General features: G+C 38.7%; 1 protein-coding gene across 1 annotated transcript in view; it reads right to left on the reverse strand.

Moving 5' to 3' along the window:
- MAST2 (microtubule associated serine/threonine kinase 2) overlaps positions 1-6775 on the reverse strand; it is a 168293-nt gene that overhangs the window by 108608 nt on the left and 52910 nt on the right. The gene's annotated exons all lie outside the window — the stretch shown is intronic.

Raw genomic sequence — 6775 nt, forward strand, 5'->3', positions numbered from 1 at the left:
CCGGTTCTGGGGTTTTATCCTTAAAACATCGGCGCGGGCGGGACCTCGGACGGGCTGCGCTCATCCCCGGCTCAGCGAGCACCAGCATCGCCAATAGCAAGTGGCTGTCAGGGGACTTGATCTACGGGGAGTGGTTCTCATCCCCTCTACGAAAAAAAAAAAAATCTGTGTTCTCACTGAATATTGGAAAAAAAAAATCAATAGGAAAAAATATTAAATCCATGAAATCTGGTAAGGTAATATCTTTTCCATCTTTAGCTACAGTGTTTCTGCTGACTGACATGACTAACAGTGTTATCGACAGGCCGTGACTGGTCTGATCAGTAACACACGGGATTTGGCTTAAATTTGTTCAAAGATACCACAAAGTTACAGCCAGTAAAAACTAATAAATAAATAACTAACTTTTACATGCTGTTATTCTTTTCAAGTATGAGTTTTCCATAATTTGAAATTTCATTACCGTTTAACAGTGCTGAGAAAATTCCATGTGTGAATTATTGCAAGGCTGACAGCTTACAGCATCGAGAAATAAATTCCTGTCGTCAGACAAACTTGTCAAGATCTAATCAAAACACTTCAAGTGCGTAAGATAATAAATCATTAGCATCTATAACAGGTTGTGCGGTTTATATTCTAAAAAAGGTACTTCTTCCACTCTCATTTGTTAGAAATAATTAGTTTCCAACTGTGAAGCCTATGTAACAAGGACAGCTTTTTGCCACTGCAAATGAATAAAAAACCAGGTAAGATACAGGTATTGTATATTATTCTGCTTGTGTAGATAGTATGTTACTTAGACATGCACATACATCTCTTTCATCATATGAGCAGCTATATTTAATTTATGCTTTTTAAAGAATATGGCACCTCTTGGCAGAAGGCAGTTTTTCTATTGAAATGATGTATTTCTGTTTATTCCAACACAGTCAGGCCCAGAAATTTTTAGAATGAATGTATAAAGCTCTGGAATTTCATGGTACTGGATGAAAAAGCACGACAGTGACCTTTAAATCTATCTAACTACCTTCTTGGTTTTGAACTTTTAGGGTTCATTTTTACAAGCTTTGCTCTAGTCATCAGAGCTGAAAAGTCATTTAAAGAAAGAACACTCCCTTGCAGCAGCACAGCTCTGGTAATTGTGACTTATAATTACCAGACATACATCACAAAAAACATGGTCCAGGAACAGGAATGGACAAATCCTTTCCTTTACAGAATGCTTGTTTTACTCAATATGACCTTTAATACTTCCTATAATGTAGGTAATTTGGGATTAAATGCATGCAAGGTTAGAAGGAGGATTGCCTGGGCTTTGTTCCTGAAAGCATCCCTTGGAAACCAAGTTTCCAAATAAGGAAGGAAGAAAGTCCTAGCAGATGACATCTCAATGCAATTGAAATATTATCCTATACATGTAGGAACCGTCTTCATGCTGCACCTCCACCTTGACAAACACAGTACAGCTTGGAATCAATAGGCAGTAGTTCACATTTAATACCACTGTGGTCTTGACAACAAAGAGCACAATCAAAACAATCAATTTTTATACCTGGTGTTCCACCATGCCTCATGTCTTAAAATCCCCTTGACAAACCCTAACAGCTACACAGCCCACCACATCCTGGCCTCTGCAGCACTTTCCCTGTCCTCTGGGAAATGACAACGCACCCTCCCAGCTCTTTGCCCTTTTCTGCCTCTCCAAAGCTGGTAACAGCCCCTGTAATCCCCCAAAACAGACCATGAATGGTGGGGCCAAGGCAAATGCACCAGAGCTGGATGTTACACAACCACAAGCAGTGTAATTATGAGATTTGCTTTTCCCAAATCACCAGGGAGTTTGTGTGTGAAGTTACATCCCAGATAGAAAACGCCTGGAGATGGAAGGAAGGAGGGAGCAGACCACAGACATCTGCTGAGCTATTCTTATTTGAGGATGTCCACTGCCAGGAGAACACTGCGGGTCTCCAGGGGATCAAGTGGACAATGAAAATGCCTCCCAGAGATGGGGATACACTCACAGGGTCAAGACTCATCTGGGTCTTAAGCCAGCTCAACACTTCAGTGTGTGCAATGGAACCAACTGAGAGTTTGTATCTTAAAATGACAGGGTGGTTTCAAACATCTGAAATAGCACTGCAAAAACAGTGATTCAGTAATTATGAAAAATGTAAGAGAAAAGTCTAACAGCATTTCACAAGCACCCTATAAAGGTTAAAGTCTACTCAGAATCATATATAGTATCATTTATAGTAGAGATTAAATGGTTTAGTGTGTAAATTATGAGGTAGGTGGTGTGATTTAACTGGTTTCCACTCACACCACAAAGGAGGTTGGCATTACATGTCCATGCATCCTGAAAAAATACATCACATTTTAAGAGGTGAGATAACTAATAAAAGAGTGCTGAGCTGTGACAGTGTGGTCTGAAACACTATTTACAGGGTGCAGCTGTAATGCTTTCAATATGCTAGTTTATCCTGAAGGACGTTTTTCATTTAAGACCACCCTTCTGATGAGAACAACGCACGAACCTGCAAGATTCCAAACTGCCCCTTCCAACAGCACATCTGCCTCCCTGAGCACTTGTGCTGCCAGTAGCTATATTTATATTACCATTATTACTCCAGCCAGCCTCCATGCCTCCTGCTCTCTAGGTCAATAATATAACCCTCAAAACAGAGGCTTACATTTACATTTGATTTATATGAAGTGCTAAATAGCGTTAAGAACATTTTAAAATATTGGTGCGCATTATTCACGAAGAACTTTCAGAAGTGGAAATAAAGAACTACTTTCACAGATCCTAAAAAATAAGGAGTGTATTAAATCTTGCAGTACTCAAATGACAAGAACAGACTGTTCTGAAAGTTAATTTTTTGTATCAGTTCCACATTTCAAGGCATAATTATTAAACATGCAACTTGATCTCTACATGACAAAAGAAGCAGCAGATTTTCAGACAAGTAGTTAAAAAGGAACCTTGGGAAAGAAATTCAGCATCAAGAAATTTATAAAAAGCTGATTCAAATATCTGCCTTCAAAAGAGTTCCTTATATTTCATTTTGTCTTAAGTTCATCACCTCAATCATGAGGCTATAAAATTAGTAGGACACCATATCATGCTACAGAAGAGGTTTCACAGTAAGACTAGATCTTCATTTTACAGGCACCAAGAAGGCTAAAAGAGAAAAAATACCAGCCATTTTAAAGATCATTTTTCTGTTTGCAAAATATATTGTTTAGTACATAGACACCAAAAAATTTATTCCATTGTGATCTTTTATATACAGAAACTGCATCTGAAAACAGGAATGTTTCAGGCAGCAGGAAGAGTGCTAGCTTTTTGCATAGGTGTGTGCACACAATATGGAGAGGAAATAAAGTCTGGAAGTCTATTTGTTCATTGACCTACAATACAACCCACATCGTTTCAGCAGATACGTTATGTTACAAAAGTGTGAAAAAACAGGAACCCATCACTCAAATGTGTCACTTTCTCTCAGTCTTGTAATTTGTCCTTGAATATGTATCTGCACATATGGCACAGACCCACAGGCAAAGTTGGATGCTGGAGCCCGCACTGATGGCAGCTTAAATGGAGTCCTTGCAAATTAAAATGAGAACCATTGCCACACAGGATGTTCCATATTTTTGCCAGAGCAGACAGCATGATTCCTGAGATTGCCTTTGACCTTGGCTCCCTTGCAAGGTAGCTCACTATCATACCAGTTGGGACAATAGACAAATATTTTTACAGCTATAAGAGTAAATACATTTCAGTTAATAAGTTAATATTTCACAGATGATGAAATTCCACTGACAGTCAGTGACCTGGTACCATGCACTCATGTTTTAATTTTTTTCCTTTGCTGACTATGTTTGCTTCAGGGTATACTACCAACCAGCAGGGGATTAATTAAATCTCCTTCTATACATAACCATTTGCATTACAGAAATGATATAATGAGGGTTGGAATCTCCAGTTCTGATGGAAAGTACAACCTGGCCGTGCAAGGACAAACTGTAATCCATCCATCAGATTAACAGGAAGGAATTTTTCATGGTGATTAAAAAAAAAAAAAAAAAACCACCCCATGCTAAGCCTTTCTTTCTCCTATCAGAATCTGTCAGGAAAAATAATTTCCTTCTTTTCACTGTATCACTGTAAATGGTTATTAAAAACAGCACTTCTCAATTTCTCTTTCTAGAAATGATTACATCTGAACTTGCTTCCCAAACTCATCAGTAAAGAATTTTAAACAGCAACACTAAACCCATATCTGTACTGAAGGTCAGATGAACCTATGGAATATGCTGCAGATACTTTCTATAATTTACTGACTTTTTAGAAACTAAATTCAGGATCATACTGTTAGATCATCTGCTTAGCTACAGAGATACTTAAAATACAGAAAATTAATACCCAGCCTCTTGCCAATACCATTCAAAATATTCAGGACATAGAGTTTAATTCCCAGACCAGATTCTCCACACTCTAATGAACTTATGTCTGCCATCACACAAATTCTGAAATGCCACGGATAGCCTAGTCCCAGGGCATCTCCCCACATTCCCAGCACCAGCCAAACTGCCTGGAACCACCCTTTCCTAAGAAATCTCACCTTCACAGTGACGAAGTGCCACAGCCTCCAGAAAAACATGACACCAGAATAGTCAACAATGCATCTGTTCACCCAGGGCTACCCTAAACATACTACAAGTTCAAAGCAAAATAAATGTATTGTTTTGATTCATTTTTTACCTCAACAGAACTTGCATGTCAATAAAAATGCCATTTGCAAGTATTCTAACATCTAAAACCAAATGGGGAAAAAACCCTCAGCTGTTTAGCTAACAGGCAGCCCTATTTCTCTAAATATTCAGTATATATCAGTCTTTCAACCCACAGGTCACAAATCAGCCAATGATGCATTTCATGCTTTTAGATCTTCCAGCCTTTCTTTTCTCTTCAGCTTAGAAATCCCTTACTAGTCAGCAAAATAAAAAGCCTTTGGATTTATTTCAAATTAAGAGTTACTGCAGAAGGAAATAAAGCTAAAAAGCCCTTTAAACTTTAAGCAAAATTCTCAAACACAGCAAATTATTTTCCCTTCCCCACCAGCCCTTCTGGCTGGGCAACAGAAACTTATTCCTTGGTAAGCAAAGCCAAGGATCCAGGTCACATCTGTGCATTAACCTGTCAAGAATATATGTGACCAGAAGCTTCCCACTAACCTTTCATATCACTTAACCTCAGGACTTTCCATAAGATTATGGATTTTGGTTACTTGACCTAAAATAATTCCAGAATACATCTCAAAACAGGCAGGAATTCACACTTTCCTCAGAATATTTTCAGTGCCCACTCCCGTGTATATATATAAAATATATATATGTATTTCAGTAAGCTGGAGTGTCTACTCCATATTTTGTACATTACATCATATTTTCCAGCCCAAAATACAACATTACACAGTGCTCGTGGTAACAAACGGGACTGAGACCACACATCATGGCTTGGACTGGCAGATGACAATAAAAACAAGGGATGCAAACCACATTCCCAAGGGATGAATGGGGAGTTGCCCAGCCCCAGGAAAAGCCAGCTTCCACAGCTGGGTGGGCACCCACAGCCCAAGGCAGGGTGGCACCCACACATCCCTCAGCAGCCAGAGCAATGAGTGACTTGCAGTCCCCAAATTCTCATTTCCTCCACAGGATTCATTCCTATCTCTGTTTCTCGGGACCAAGAGCACAGGGTCACTCTGATTTCATGCCTTCATTCAAGCAGAAGTCTCTTTCTTCCCATAGCAAAGGCAATTGCCAGCTTCATATTCAATCCCAAGCTTTTCAGCTGAGGTTAAACAGACAGTGGTTTCTGAAAATTAAGACAACCTCTAAAATCCTGGTCACAATAATAGGGTACAGTAACTCAGCTGTTCAATCCTTAGACACCAGCAAACTAATTTACTATTAACTTGATTGTTCTCCTCAAGCCTAAAAAAATAAAACCAACCATAGCAGCAGCCCTCTTCAAGTACACTTGCCAAGCTTACTTTTAAATGCTACAGAGCACATAAAATACAATCTTTTTAAGGTGTAATTTCACTTGCAGGAAAAAGTAAATTTAAATATTACAGCTTGAATTTTGCAACCCAGAGTCCTAGATGTGGTACAGAAGCATAGAAAAAAAAAAAAACAGCACAGCAGAAGAAAAATTATGAATTTACTCTCCTAACAGACAATCCATAAATTGCAACAGCAGCAGTAGCTCCAGAAGACCATTATGAGAACTTATTCCCTGAATTAAACAATAGCAGCAACCCAAAATGTGTGTGTGTATCAACAAAATAAAAAGTGAGATGCACGGCAGTCCTCTGTAAATAAAAGGGTATATTTTAAAACCCGAAAAATAACACCAATAATAAATACTCCAAAGCTTTCTTATATATTATATTTTTGCACAAATTAGCCTAAGGGTGAAGGAATACTGAGAGTAATAAAGCACACATCTTAGACAGCTCATTAATCTTTCTCATTACTTAATTCTAGTTTTACAAGGCCATGAAGCAGATTCCTGATGTGTGCAAGAGCCTGCCTAGCACTGAACATCCAAAATAATGGGAGCAACTGTTCAAAATTCTCTTTCATTTTGCCAGGCGGAGCCAGTTTCAGAAATTTAAGTCAAAAGGTCACGTTCTGCAAAATTTTGAAAAATGCAGGAAAGAGTCTCATGTCGGAGCCGTACAGGATCGCAGCTGTAATGCTATTG

This window comes from Corvus brachyrhynchos, unplaced genomic scaffold, assembly GCF_000691975.1.
Source record: "Corvus brachyrhynchos isolate BGI_N302 unplaced genomic scaffold, ASM69197v1 scaffold48, whole genome shotgun sequence".
NCBI lineage: Eukaryota > Metazoa > Chordata > Aves > Passeriformes > Corvidae > Corvus > Corvus brachyrhynchos.